Genomic DNA, 16087 nt, shown 5'->3' with positions numbered 1-16087 from the left:
TCCCCCTTCTCCCCCCCCCCCTCCTCAGCACCTTGAGACCCTCACGGGTGAGTAGTGAGCTTTACAAATTCCTGATTGATTGAAATGAGCAACACTAATACACTGAAAATGCACCGGTGTACAGGGGATGCGTGATGCTTACAGAGACATATTTGTAGTACATATATTCTGTATTTGTTTTGTATTCCCCTGTGCCAGCCTTGCAGGAGGTCCTGACTATTCCGAGAGGGAATAGGCAGGGAGTGTGTAGAGCCAGAGGTTTTCCTTTGTGACTGTGTTACACAAGTTACTATACTCTCTACACTTTGATGTGCAAATTTTACACATGTATGGGCAACATTGGAATCGCAGATAGTACAATTATGCAAATACGCTTTATCAATCAGTACTTTCCACGAATGTGTTTGTTCCAACCTTTTCGTACTCAGAATTTAAAAAAGGTTGTTGAATAAGATGAATCTGAATGTTCAAATGTAAAATTCACCACAACTCTGACGTTTGGCAGCAGTATCTTTCTGGGGATATTTGTCAGCCCACAAAGACCGCTGAGTTATGGCTTCTTATGGTCAATGATTGCTGAGTTGGATGCTGTCAAGGTCACCTCGGTATTATGTCCTATCTGGCTTTACAAATGACTCAGTCTTCGTGGCACTGCACATGGGTGGACCACTACCACTCCATCTCCATAGGGGACTTTTCATGCCAACGAATGATCGGCTACAAACTATGCCTTTGTGCCAGGATCAAAACCTGGCTTGGATTCAGCTTCAGTCACACAAGCATTAAAATTAAACACCGACATGTTTTTAGAGCCTCTGTTGGAAGTCAATTGAAATCTATGGTTAACTTTCTGTGGACATTGGCAACAGCCTTTTATACTTATGTTTGCAACTACAAATTGGACCCTCCCCTTTAAAGACAGCTTAATAAAACATTAGGTTCTTTAGAAAATACATGCATCATCAAAAAAGTCGTGGAGCCGAGTACTGCGTTCTAAGGTATGAATTTATTATGTCTACAACTGGAAATGATATAGAATAAAACAGCTTTTATTGTCACATTTTTTAGCAGAAGTGTAACATACTTTAAATACAATTATGCATACTTTTGAAGAGCTTAACTAAATGTTCAGGAAATTGAAAGAATCTCTGTTAAATGCAATTGGATTGAATGCAGCAAACAGAAACAATGGCTTGTCTTTTTTTTTGTTTTTACAAGGCATGCATTGACCTAAACTGTAAACAGAATAAATGGAACCAGCAGAAATTATATTTACTATTTTCCTGTTTTCACCAAGATTGCATTTCTCGTTCTCTCATTGTAAATTCTAATTAGGTCATGCTTCACGATTAGGGAAGGACTCCCTTCAGGTGCACTATCCGTGTAAGGAACCTATTGGTCTTGAATCCACCAAGAATAGCTCATCTAATAACGACATCATCTTTGCAAGGTCGCATGTTGTTTTTTATTAACATTCTTAAGAAAATGTACCTCTTGCCTGACTAACTTAGTATGCCCCCTACCTTTGAGTCACCAAGGAAGGCGCATTTTCAGAGCTCCAGGAAAATTGTATTTTGTTTCTATACAGTCGTCTCATACTATGAAAAAACACAATTTTGGGGTATTTTATATACCTTTGTGTGGAACCTAGGTGGCTTCCTGAAGCTGCTGCCTTACCTCGCTTTACTGAATGACTATCCTGGGCAGGATACTGAGTAATAAAATACAAGTTGATATAAATATCGATATTGCCTTATAGGCTGCCATTAAAAACAGTGTTATTCTATAATGCCTACTGGATTAACCATTGGAAAGCCACCTCTAGAAAGAGACTGATGTCGTGCTTCTCAGTATAGTAATGTTGTATGATCTAAATTATCAATACTTGTACAGTAATACCAAATCATTACCGTAATTGCTCATTGTTTTTCACTTTTCCAGATGTGATCTGATCTGAGGAACTGCTTACAGAGACTTGTTACAAATCTGAGCTCCTTTTTTTGTGAAGGTATTCTTTCCTGTTGAAGACATGTCTGTTCTATTCACCTGAAACATTGCTGACAGTATGGTTTATTTAATCCTTAGGCCATTAGGTATTAACCACCAATGTCTGAACCTATTAATAGTAGGCTGAGGGACTAAAATGGCCAATGTTAGAGACGTAAGTGGCATTTAAAAAAGATATCAGGAACTATTATGGATATTCTACTTTGCAATTGCATTCAATTCAACACAAAGATTTGTTTTGAAACTATTGGAAATAGTTCTTTACAAATTACTTTCTGTGAAGTGCTTCATGTGATATTTATTGATACCAAAATTCATTGTTACCTGTGAAGCTGTTATTTATTGGGCATCAGGATGTCCCGAAGGTTATGTATTCTTCAAACTTCATTTTGAACCAATGCATTGGTATAAGCTTATAAGGGTTCAAAATATCAGTGATCACTGATCCCACAGTTACTGATAGGTCCGATGGAAATCATGTTCTCCTTTCTAGGCAGAGAAACTCTAAAGACCAGAAAACCTGCCTGGAATATACCTGGAGACCCATGCGCAGAGATGGTGATGACAAAACCCATTATTAAATGTGCTTGAGAAGAGACCATTTCGTCCCATGGGTCCTATGTTACTCCTTTCACTGCACCAATGACCAAAATATACATCATAAAATATGTACAGAATATTTGACAGTATTATACGTCATAAGCCTGGGGTACAAATATCACAAGAGGTGCCCATCTGATGTCTGGGCAAGGACTGTGTAAATATTGGAGGGAGTGGCTGGCAGAGGATGGCGCAGTCACCAAATTCTTGTTTATTAACTTTATTCAGCTTTCAATGTAAACGCTAAAAAATGAAAAATTAACCCAGTCACGGGGTTCTTATTTCAAAAACGTAATCTTTAATATAAATATTTGATGTGATTTAATATCAAATATTAACCTCTTTGTTCACATATCATCTTAACAGCAGCACATACCATAATAAAGATACTGACATTACGTTCAAGAAAGAAAAGAGTTTAAGGATAAGAAGGGTTGAACACAACACACACATCTAGTCCGTCAGGTGCTGGCCGGCCTTGCTCAGATGGATGTGTCTGGTCTTCTTCAGGAGAGAGAGAGAGAAGATGTTAACAGCACTGCTGTAGCTGGTTGAAGGGGACCAAACCTCCAGGGAAAATGGACTTGGTTCCGTTTGACCAGCCATAGCAGCCCGTAGCTCTCAGAAGCCCTGTCGCTTGCAAGATGAATCGGCGACTGTTATCTGTGATGACAACAAAACAAAAAACAAATTGCTAGATATCTGGAAAAAATTCAAGGGCCGCAAATAACAAAAGCAGCGTAAAATGAAAAAATACTTTAAAGCTATATTTTTATCTTCAAATATGTTATTAGAGCACCTTTCCCCTGGTCTCTTTTCCCCCTTAATCCTTACTGTTTCCTTTATCTCTGTGCTCTGCTCTTTTTCCCCACTACTGCCTTCCTTCTCTGTGTACTGGTCTTACTTTCCATGGGACACTTTCCTGGCTTCCCCTATTTGTTTTCTCCTTTAAACAAATTGTTACCTCCCCAAGTGTACGCACCACCTCTCCCTCCCCTCTCCTCTCCTCTCACTTCCTTCCCTCTTGGCACTCTTTCCCCGCACGCCAGTTCTTGTAAGTGATGGGCACCAACACTCATTTTTGGGGGCTACAGCTTCTTCTTCGGCATCAGACTGATCATGAGCACGAGAAAGAAAGGTAGAAAGGGTTAAAAAAAAAAGAGGAATGGATAGATATAAAAACAGTGACAGGGGGAGAAAGCAGGGGCGCAAAGAGCTAGAAAGTTTAGGGTTGTGGAAGAAAGAAGAGGGAAGAAGACTAGTCGGTTCTGGTACTCAGCAACCCAAAAATTCAACCGCAGCAGCAATGGGCCCCTATCTTTGGACCCTGTACCTATTTTGTTTCCTTGTTAGGGACCTACCACTCCCTCAGTGCAAAGCTCTGTGCACTTCCTAGCTCCTCTGTTTGAACCCCTCTAACTGCACCATACTATGTATATCAGAAATAGAAATGTCCAAGTCATAACAATAATGTAATGATAAACCTAGGCCTATTTTTCATGATTTGTAACATCTATTTATTCCTTCATAGAGAACACATTTAATCGTGAGGACACATTTTTGCCCTTAGATCCCTATAGGAAAAAGTGTCAAACCTTGGAAAGTCACCTCCTCTTCCTGGTTTTTACAGATGTAGGTTTACATGCATTTCCGCAAAATGTTTTTAAATATCCACAAAAGTAATAATTATTTGGGTGTTCCCTTCATGTCGTATAGACGGAATCCATTGTTTGGCTGGGGTGAAGTGTTCTCTATCTTTACATCACAAGCCTGCTAGGTCATTATGAACCAATGTTCTGTACATGAAAGGGTGATGTGTACATACTGGTTAATTACAGTGGATCTATGGTGCATGAAACTGTGGTGCTTGACAGGCTGTTAGTTTGGAAATAGTTTGCCAACTATATGTATGCATGTAATTTGATGTACATTACTACCTTGTATGGTACTTTACTGCCTTGTGCCCCCTTCCTACTATGACCAAACAGTTCTCACACTTCACCCGCTAACTGATCGTACCAATCACCATTCGACCGCAGCCTCACACTTGAAGTAGGGTTACGCGAAAGCAGCAACAGAATCAGTTGCTCCCACCCTTCAGTACCTTAGAGATAGAACCAGAGATGTGGACCTATCATTGCAGAGATACAACATTTCAAATGGTTCTGGCCTATGGACAGTGCCTAAGATTAGTTCAAGAGTTCTAGGATAGTTATCGTGGGATATGTGCCCTTCTAAGTGAACTGTCTCAGGAGTGTGCCCTGGCTCTGAATGTCTGGCAGCTCGCTCTTCCACTGGCAGCGTGAAGTGAAGGAAAGGGCTCCCCCCCCCCCCCCCACCCCCCGCAGCTCTCTTGCCAGCTGCCAGTCAGCCACCAGGGTCTGGCAGCCCCCCAGTCCTGCAGCAGCTGCAGACTGGAGGCACGTGGCCCTGCTTCGAAATAAGGACAAAAGAGGCATCTCTCTAAGCCTGAAAGGCCCCTCTGAGCATCTGTGTATTTTGTCTGCAGAAAGACAGGCCAGTGGTTTTTCAAAATGTATTTGATAGCCATGCTTAATTCTTACAAACGCACCTAATCCACAGGAAGCAGCCCAGTTGCATCAGTTTATGAGAAGGAACGGGTCCTAACCGGCTTCTACACTCCCCCGGCGCGAGATAACTTCATGGCATGATATAATGTACTTTTTATTTATTGATTTGCTTGTTTGTTTATTTATTTACTTTGTAACATGCCTACAAGATGCTATCACCATCTCGCAGCGCACTAGAAAGAAATGTGGAATAGCTAGAATGACATTTGCTCAAGAAGAGAACTATAACCTCTAAGTTAGATCATGCAGAAACAGCAGCTTTGATGAGGGACAGAAGTGATGCCCTAGATGCCAGCTGAAGCTGGACGTTACAGGAATATTAACTCGTTTTTCTGGAGCACTTTATGGCACAGGATTCTATCTTCTAATCATCAACAAAGAGCCACAAACAAAATACTGCTCCCAAGAGTGTTTACACCCACAACAGATGAGGAATTTACAGGAGTAAAAGGGGCCTGATTGACAAAACGACATAAAAGTGCAACTCCATGTGTAGACAACTAACTACTCGGAGAGTGGACATACTCAGTAGGATGCACACAGAGAGGCTCGGGGCTGGCGATTCAGATGAGCCCTGCTCTACATAAAGTGGGGTACTTAAGGTAGATTTTCTATTTCATATAAAAGGAGGAGGGCCAGATTTTCAGGACAACCACTGACTACATAAATGAGGTCCAATTATGTTCCTCGTGTGTAAGATTGTCTTTTGTGCATATCATGTATGTATGTCAAGGATCTGGCTTTTACAGCGTATTTTGGACACCAGGCAATAAATCTTCAGTCAGAAACGTTCCCGGACACATTGTGGGAAAACAATTGTAGATAATTATATTCGTTTTTCCCTAAAAACAAAAGCACTTCCTTCATTGGAAAATAAGAATTAGCAAAGAAAACAGTTTTCACTTTTCGGCTTTGCCAGTGCATTTTTCTGAAGCTGTGAGCAGTTCAACATCGGCAAAAAGAAAAAAAGACGAGCTGTGATAATGTATAGGCATGCATGATATGCATGCACAAATCTGCATTAAGACGCTACAGAGGCCCCTGAGTGATGACGTATGGGCGTGCGCATACGTGATGAAGCAGCAGTCATTTTGGCCCTTGCATACAGGGGGGTGGCACATGCATGAGACAGCTGCCATTTTTTTCAGCTCAAGTTACCGTTCCAAAATGGTGGTCTTGCAATGGTATAAAAAAATAAATACAAAAAGTGCCCAGAGACTCATTTTTAGAAATGAGCAATCCAGCTGCACAATGCAGCTGCTAGGTCCACAAAAAAAGATGTTTTAAAAAAATGTGACCGGAGGAGCGGGGGGAGCAACCGTGGAGCAGAGGCCTGGCTGGTTGGAAGGGGTGGGAGCAATGGGGAGCAAGGAGGAACAGCGTAACAATGTAGGAGCCAGGTGTGGGGGGTAAATGAAAAGTAAACTCCAGGAGAAACAATGGACGAGCATGGGAGGGGAGCACCATGGAGAGGGGAAGTAGCACATGGGGAGAGAGCAAGAAAACAAATCCCATCCCCAGAAGTGATGGAGAAGAGTGATCCAAACAAAGGATCATAAAGAAGTTGTTCTACAGGGGAGGGTCAAACAAAAGAAACAGAACGAAAGCCATGGATTAAGAAGCAAGAAAATGAGGTTTTTAAGAATGCCAACCAATAGTAAGTTAAGGGCTGGCACAAAGTCCATTCTAAGTATTAGTATTGTACGCAGAAGGTCTTTGGCAACAGACAGCTAAAGGTTGTCTGTAGGATAGATCTAAATATTGGTTTAGTATATTTTCCCTTTGAAAAGTAAAAACAGTCACATTTGTCCCTACCTTTAAAAAAGTGAATTTTTTAAAATGGAGGAAGCGTTCCCGTGAGAACAATGAATAACACCATATACATTAGTCGACTCAGAACATCAGCCAGAGCCGGCGGCCAAAATGCTCTTTTAAATGAACTACATTCAGTTTTAACAACATGTAAATGTAAATTACTGGTTCAGAACAAGGGGATCCATATGATTTATAAAAAAAAACGAATAATTATAAATTGGAGTAATTTGTAAGTGTTGCCAATTTTACACATTTTCTACAGCCTTCTCAACTATCCCTACAGATAACAACAACATTAATAGCAGATGTAGCCCGGAAAGGACACAAAACACTGGCAAAAATACTTAATTGGGAATTCCTAGTTACTCATGTAAGTCAGTTATGACTTCGTGCTGATTCACAAAAATGTCCATTGCTACACGAGCCAGGTGTCTCTACTTTACACTTGGAGTAAACACCCACATTAAAGATTTCACATTCAAATAGAGAGTTGACTAATCTTTCTGTAACACTACACATTATTAACTTTTATAGCGTGGCATGTATGCAGGAGTAGAATTTGGAAAGTATAAAAGATATTAGATTTTGTCTTTGATTCGTATTTTCTACAACACAGTTTAAGTTTGCAAGACAACAATACCTACACACCCTGATTACCACATTTTAGCCCACATTTAACTCCAGGTATGTCAGATCCATTTAGGAGTAAAATAGGTCTTCACAATACATTTGCAATTGCACTTCAGAACTTTTGTAAATGCCTCTAAAGTCTTCTGTCGTGTGGTTCTTTACCCATTTTGCATTACTTGCCATGTACAACTCCTCACACACTCATATTTTTCACAAATATACCGCTTTGTACTGACTGGCATAATGCCTATGAGCATGTTACAAATTGCTGTCAAAGTAGTTTTCACTCGTGCCATCATCTTGCATGCAGTCTGTTACAAATAGTAAAAAAAATCCGTATTGAACAAGATAAATATGACATTTTCTTTGGGGCCAATGTCTCTGAAACGCAAGCAGTTCGAGTCAGTCACATCAGGTGAGGCAGGAGTGACTGACCACACACAACCATGCCTGCCTCTCAAAGAGAATGACCTTTTGAAAAATTTCTTGATGTCTGCATTTGTGCTTTTTCTTGGAGGAAAAGCCCGTTTCGGCGTTGTACTGGTTTGCAACGATGTCACCCATAGGTGTCTGGCTGGTCCACCATTTCAGCACCTGATACTGGGTCTGTGCACATTTCTTGACCAGGGAGTCGCCCCGTGCTGGCCCTTCACATCGCTGCATACATTCTCCCACAATCCCCCTGTGTGATGAGGAAAACACCCACTTGACACAAATAACAGAACACTGTACCAGTGTTGTCCGATGATGACCTCAGTGAAACCACACACTTCCTTACATTCCATAATAAAATAATTCATATGGGGATATAAAGAAGCATGTCGCCTCACCTGAGCAGTTCTTCACTCTTTGGAGCTGAATACCTGTTCCCATACGAACTTCACACCGTCACCTGCTCATTTTGATCAACTTTTCCAAAATTAGCCAAGATGGCCGACACACTGCATGCATACATACCAAAAGACTCGATACAGGCGGGAGGGTTCCAATTTGTAAAGTAAAAAAAAAAAAAAAGAACTTAATTTTAGCTGTCTCCTACCTAAAATTGACCCTGTTTTATCCCCCGATATTTTTTCACCTTCTACCTCTTTCTTCTTTCGAAATGCTGGCATGCCTGGTTGCAGGCAGCACAAAATGTTTGTTGAACGCCCACTTTTGGATGTCAGAGGACCACTACTCTCACTTCCTGTACATTCTCCAGCCCCCACCATGGCAGAGCAGATGCTGGAGCCTGGGCAGCTATTAGTTACCAATTGTTGAGTCTGTCACAAACGTTTTTAAGAGCATTTGCAAATGTTTTGTGGAAACCTAATTTACACCTAAACGGAACTGGCATAACTGGGCTCAAATCTGGACTAAAAGGTGCAAATCAATAAGAAATTGTCTAGGTGTATGTAGGTACTGACAGTCTGCACGTTGAAACTGTGTTGCAGAAAATTTGAATGATACATCAAATAAATATATTGTCTTTTGTGTTTTCCTAATTCTTCTCATGCATTCATGATGTACTAAATAAGTTATCAAGGTGTGGAATTACTTACCAATTGTTGCGTTAGGGGGCTTTTTGCACAGTGGTTATCTGTTAGCGAGGCCAGTAGCTATCTCATGTTAAATGTGTCACCCCAATGGTGTCCATTTACACATCCTAGAGCTTGGTTATAAACTATGCTCTGGTTAATGATATATGCAGAGCATGAGGTATGGTTATATGGTTGAAGGTGTGCCATATAGTCTGAGTGACTAAACAACTTGAAGATGGCTACAGCAGCATGCATTAATATATGCACTCGCTAGCAATTCTCGAGAGACAAAGTATCAGAAAAGTGTGGAAATTACCTCCAACGCCCCATTCATATCCATTGTATTTAAATTAATTTCATGAATATTAACTGGGATTATTTAAAATAGATTCGACCCTGAAGGATTCCTCTGGAACAATATTAGAAATAACGCCAAAAAGTCTATGCAACACAGTGTGCAGGTATAGAAGAAAAAAAAGTCTGCTTGGCTACTATACTGTAACTTGGATACAGGTATACATTAGAAACTGCAAGAGTCAGCAAAGCAACCACAGACGTACATATATCCAATATAGCTGGCTAGGTTATACATTACAGATCCATGTTTACACACATATGGTATAGAATTCCAGTGTAAATGGTGGTAGAGCATTATTCTATCAAATGTAGCCTAGAAAGGTACAAAATAGGAATGCCAGAGTCTACAATACAGTTATAGCTGGACAGGCATGTACATGAGCCACTAAGAATGCAAACAGGAATGCAATATAGCATGCCATGATATGAAGTAGAATTATAGATATACAGTAGTCAACTATATGTAGCATGGCATGGTATACCATGCATCTACATGTGTATAGGTCAAACTATAGCTAACTGTGCACACATCTACAATATATGAAATACAGTATATAAAGCATGCTAGCACACTCTCGAGTATGCCACTGTATAAATACTGATAAAGCTGTACATATGTAATGTACAGTCTTTAACTGGATCTATTACTACTCGAAGACTGGTATACAATATAGCCCACCAGGGCTTACAATATTATTAGGGATACGTTTGTATACCTTGCAGTTTAACACTAAGAAGCATATGGATATACAAGATGTCTCTTACATTATGAGTCCTTATCAAGTGCCTCATACATACTGTATCTTTGAGGAGGCCATTTTGTGAAAGTTGTGGATAGAGTAGAATGCTAAAATGTGGAGTTCTTGTACATGCTAAAACTAAAGGAAATGGTGGGAAACAACACTGGTGATTACTTTTGAGCATATCTGCGTTGCTTTGAAGCTTCATCGCCCCATCTTGCGGCAGGCAAGTACTAGAGATGGTGGAGTTTAAGGAGTCTGCAAAGGGCTTGTTGACCACGGTAGCTCCAGGGTCTGTTTCTATCCATGCCCTTACAGGGTATGATCCTACGCTGGGTAGCCAAACACACGAACATGCGCTATAATTAGCGCCCACTTCTTAGAACCACGTGCTCGCCACAAACAGCTGTTCGCAGCCTTTTCACCAGCTTCCAGTGTAAGTAGATCCCAAACCAGCATCGCACAATTAATGCTAGAAGGTTTGGAAAATGTGGATCAGAAGTGGGACTCCAAAGGTGAAAGATGATACGGGCCAATACAAGATGAGCAATGTTCCAGAGGGTGCTTGAAATGGGCGGGCACAGTCTGGCCCTGCCATCAATGTCACCAAATGAACTCTCCCAGGTTACACAGTCTAGGCCAAGAGATCGAAATCAGAAATAGAGTCCAGGCAGGACAGCATATTCTGAAATGGAGTTTACACCAAATAAAGTATTTCATACTGCAGGAGAATTCACCTACCATTAAAATGATGATGCCAATAGTAACGTTAATACACCTATTACTAATATGATTACTACAACTTTTAATATTTCTAAATATATGATTCTACTTATAATACTATTAACACTACTGCTACCCCTGCTGATAGTTCTACTTCTAATACTACCACTAATAAAATTCCATGTACCCAAAGCCTTGGTGTGAATTACATCAACTTCACCAGCTCCTACGAATGATGTCCAGCACAACTCAACTTCCCTGCCTACATCTCGGTGACTTTAAGCGCGCCTTTCACCATGCACACCACTCTGCGGCCTTCTGGCTAGGTTTGTGCTATAGAAATCCCATATGCATGCATACATGCATGCAAGCGTGTCCGTAACACACACACACTGTGTGTGTGTGTGTATATATATATATATATATATATATATATATATATATATATTACAGTGCTTTAAATGGGCCGGTACTGTCCGGTACTGAGTACCGGCACTTTTTTATTTTGAGAGGGAGAGTACCGGCACATCTCAAGAAAAACGTAATGCTTTTAATTGGAGAGTACCGGCACGTCTCAGAAACAAGCAGGTACTCTGGCACAGAGTAACTGCACTTTACTTTTTCAATTTCAAGCACTGTATATATATATATACATATATATATATATATATACACACACACACACACACACACACACAGAGTATGTGTGTGTTGCGGACTCGCTTGCATGTATGTATGCATAAATACAGAATATATATTCTAAAATATATATATATATATATTCTCTTTGTGTATATATCTTTAAAATGAAAGGGAGATTACCTGCACTTCTCAGCACTGCTATATTTAATGGGAGAGTACCGGCACTTTTCAGGAACAAAACAAGTTCTGTGGCTAGCGACTATCGGGACTTTTCTAGCCCCATTTGATGCACTGAGTCTGGCCATTCCGCAGGCACATAAAATTACCCTAACATCTCAAAGTGACCGCTTTGAGATTCCGAAGGACCTATGAACATCCGGCTTCTGCCCGTCCTTGGAACGACCTACGTCATCACTTTTCAGTCCATCTCTCTAATGCAATATAATACCGTGCAGTGCGCCGCTCACCCAACAGCTGCACTCCGAGCGTGGGTCTCACGGGTTTAATGCCACGCAGTGCACATCCCCCAATGAAACACTGCATGAATATAAATACCAAAGAGTATACTGAAGTTGTCACTTCAAGTTTAGAAGGCAGTAACAGAGGCACCGCTGCCCTGAAAGTGAAGACAGAATCTCACTGCAGCAGAAACGAGGGCGCTTCAAGAACGTTGAGGGCAGCGACCAGGGGCGTAACAAAGGACCCCGCAGACGGGCGGGGGGAGGAGGGACGAGCTCCAGCCCCCCCCCCCCCCCTCCGCACAGTAATGTGGCATGAGAGCTCCTGCTCGAGTCTGAGAAGGCGCCTCTCCCTGTACTGCGCAGGGGGGCCTCCTCACGTTTCCTTTCGCCAGTGGAAGTGACTCCATGTTGTGGAGAAACAAGAAACATCACCGACTCACTCACTGCTGCTCCCACGTGCTGGTGGGCACTCAGAAACCACTAGAACATGCCAGCTGCTCTGCACCACGCCTGCATTGCCACCACTGGCCCTTCCATGCAGCCTCGCAATTGGCAGAAACCCCGTCGCACATTTTAGGGAACTGACCTCCCCTTAAAGGTTTTTCTATGTAGTACTGTTTAAAATAGGAAAAATACTCGGCGGTAACAAACTAACGTTCCCCCCCCCCCCCCCCCCCCCCCCAAAAAAAGAAACATACATTTTGTGACATTGCTTTGACAGACGAAGGAACTGGGGCATTAAGTTCACCAAGATTACGCACTTTGGTTACCTGATGAGGCTATGATTAGGTTTCGCGTCTCCGTGTTCTTCTACAGCCTACAATCTGGGCACTTAATTAGGTCAAACCTCCTTTCGTCGCCTTTCCCATTTTATGGCTCTCTGCTTCGGTCACCTAATACTGCTCAGATTTGTATTCTCCCACAACCTATACAACTGCACGTAGGGTTGGTTGGAGAGGGGGGGGGGGGGGGGAGGGGAAGGGTAATTCAAAAATAAAATATTACCGTAAATATTGTAGAACTTTACGCAGAATAAAGTAAATAGTCCTGTCCCTGAGGATTAAGTGATACAATAACAGGACTATAACCACGTCCTAGAAAAAGAGGGGGGAGCTTTCTTTTTCTGTGATTCATCAGTTAGCAGCATAAAGATACCTGAAGTGCTTGCAAGAAATACCTCTGTACTTAAATGACACTTTTCTTTCCGCATGTAGCTGAAAACATTGCAAAAAAAAAAAATCAGTTCACTGACGTAAACAGGATATCTGCCGCCTACCCTTAGGATAGGCAGAATTGTTGTACTTTCCTTGTTTACTGAAGTGTCGTTAGGGGGGTGGATCTCACAGCTGTAGTGGGTTTCACACCTTCCTTACCCTGTTACCTTACCCTGTTAATTGGAGTGTCATTCAGTACAAAATGCACATCACGAAACCTCCGGTAGGGCAGTTCTCCAGTGCTTTTGTTGCAGAAAATAAATGATTTGTGCATAAAGTTGCCTTCACCTCCCATATTGGAAGTGCACAAGAGATCAAATCTATACATCTAAATCTAATTTTATGAGTAGGTGCGTCTTACTCTTGTCTAAGATCTAATTTTCACCTGTAACTGTAGGTCTCAATCACAAAGCATTTTATATCAGTAGATATGACAAGAGTTCCTCCGGGCTTTGGTGTCATTTAATCATGAATTTCCAGGAGCACGGTTTTCGAAAGTAAGCACGCCATAATACTCCTACTAACAACTCGCATAAATCGGCCAAATGTTCAGGTGTAACTCGTATCTAAGACCGGAGCAAGAAGACAGATCTGTGATTTGGGACTCAAGTTTACAAATCATGTATCAAATGCCTCAGTCCAACGGAAGCAAATTAAGACTACAACTCCCAGAATGCATTGTATTGTAAAATTAAAAAGTTAACTAGAAATTGTAGCCGGGGAACACGAGCTTTCACACGCTACATACAGCCTTGTGTCTCCTCCTACAGAGGTCGATATATATCCTTCGCCTTTAGCCCACGCACCCAACTCCATGGTACCCCCATGTGGGTCACCCATCCCTGACGTGCTGCTCCCTCCACCACTCCCTACTCCAGTGGTCTCCAAACGTTTTAATGCCGTGCCCCCCCATTTGAAAAATAGAAATTATTGCGCCCCCCTCAGAATTTTTCACAATTATTTTATAAAGATGGCAATGTTTAAATATGTCTAGACCTATTTAAACATTGCAGTTAAGTACTGTTACCTTTTTAGAAAAGCAGTAATAGGCTTCTGCTTGAAAAAAAGGCCTGTTATCTGCATAATGCTTCTTTTGGCCAGAGTCTGTCTCCGCCCCCCCCCCCCCCCCATATCACCTGATGCCCCCCTAGGGTGGCCCGCCCCCCAGTTTTCAAGACCTCTGCCCTACTCCCAGAAAGGACGTGTTACCTGCACGTTGGAGAGTTGTCCTTCTGCCACGCTCTGGACGTCAGGTGCCCCCCTGGGTCCGGGGGTCACGTTCTGTCCCATCAGGAAGAAGCTGCAGGAGGGCTCTGTTGTCGGTCATTGTGCGCCTGACCTATTGCTGGGACCTCGAAGATTGCTTTCAACCCTCACGTGCACTCCTGCCACCCCTTCTAGCTACAACTGCTTCTCTTCCGTCCCTGTGGTGGGGGCGCGGGGCTGCAGTTCCTTAACTGTCTTTACTTCTCCACGAGTTTCCTCATTTACCTTCTAAAAGCGTTAGATTTCTCCGCCCCCAATCAGGATAGTCCATTTCGGGCCAAAACAGACTGAGTTCTCTCACTAAATAAAATTTGAAAATTTCCTGGTTTAAAGGTGGACATAAAACTCTATTTCTCTCTCTCTAAGCTTCCAATGTTTCAGTGGGCCAGTCAGACCACCTGCCTGTCGGATGGTCCGTCTATCTGACTGCCTGTCTGTCTGTTTGACCGCCTGCCTATCTTTCGGTGGGTCTATATGTCTGCCTGTCTACCAGCCTTCCTTCACGTTAGCCAGGCTATCGCTTTCTTCCCAACCCTCCCACACCCTCCTAGAAGTACCCAGTCGGGTGTCTAAGATAATACGGAGAAAGTCCATTTGAAAGCCGTCGGCCTGCGATCGCGTTTGCAGGGTTTCTTTCAGTGGAAAAAGTGAGCACCGCTCCTCTCATCCGTAAAGCACAGGAATGCTTCTGGACGGGCCGACGAGACTAGGTCCGATAGTTTCCAAAGGCAGGGACTGCAAAGGGCCAGTGCTGCCCATTTTAAATTAAAAGAAAGCGGAATTCGTGTGAAGCTATCAGCCAAAGTTAGTCACCGGCAATAACTGGTGCTGTGCCCTGCTCTCAGCTTCCCTCTCCTCGGCTTTCCTCTCCTTTCGAAGCCTCGCCTCCCCTCTCACACCTCCAGCGCGCCTGCCTCCCCTGGCTCGTTCTTTCACTCCCAGCGCCCGGTGTGTGCCCTGAAACGGCCTGCATGCTCCCTTTTGTACGGCCTGCTCCCCCTTCGGCCCAGCTCGCACCTGTCCGTGTCCTTTAGAGGCCTAGGCTTTCCCCGCGCCGCCTGTCCGCCTCCGTCACGGCACTGACAAGGCACAGGGGGCTGTAAAATTACACCTCCTCAGCTGTCCCGCTATATTCAGGCCCCATCTCTCATCTCGAGCCTTTTTCAGATGGGCGAGGGCAGCAGCCCTGTCTGTTTATAGAACAGAAAGCCAAATTATGGCAAACTGCTGCCCTGAAAGTCAGCTGTTAGCCTACTCTTTTAAATGTGATGTTTTGATGTATTGGGTTAATGTAAAAATTAACATTATGTATTGTGTGCTCCACAGACTGTATAATCCCGTGACCCGGATGTGTTCCGTCTTCTCGCTCGAATGTCTTTTTGTGTACAGCGTTGCTGGAGATAGCCCAGAGGTGTGTGATCTCACAATGTCAATAAACCAACAAGCATGTGCTAGTGCATTTTCTGGATGCTTTAACTTGGCCTCATCAGGCAGTGCCACAACTGTTACCATATTATATTA

General features: G+C 42.6%; 1 long non-coding RNA gene across 1 annotated transcript; it reads right to left on the bottom strand.

Annotated features, from left to right (window-relative positions):
• Nucleotides 1-987: 987 nt before the first annotated feature.
• On the bottom strand, nucleotides 988-15504 carry LOC138296731 (uncharacterized). The gene is made up of 2 exons (XR_011203885.1): nucleotides 14510-15504; nucleotides 988-3270 (listed from the first exon to the last, which is right to left on the bottom strand). It is a non-coding gene; the product is annotated as an uncharacterized lncRNA (long non-coding RNA).
• Between the last annotated feature and the right edge of the window lie 583 nt (nucleotides 15505-16087).

This window comes from Pleurodeles waltl, chromosome 5, assembly GCF_031143425.1.
Source record: "Pleurodeles waltl isolate 20211129_DDA chromosome 5, aPleWal1.hap1.20221129, whole genome shotgun sequence".
NCBI lineage: Eukaryota > Metazoa > Chordata > Amphibia > Caudata > Salamandridae > Pleurodeles > Pleurodeles waltl.
The sequence above is the reverse complement of the archived record's forward strand: the minus strand, read 5'-3'. Positions and strand labels throughout refer to the sequence as shown.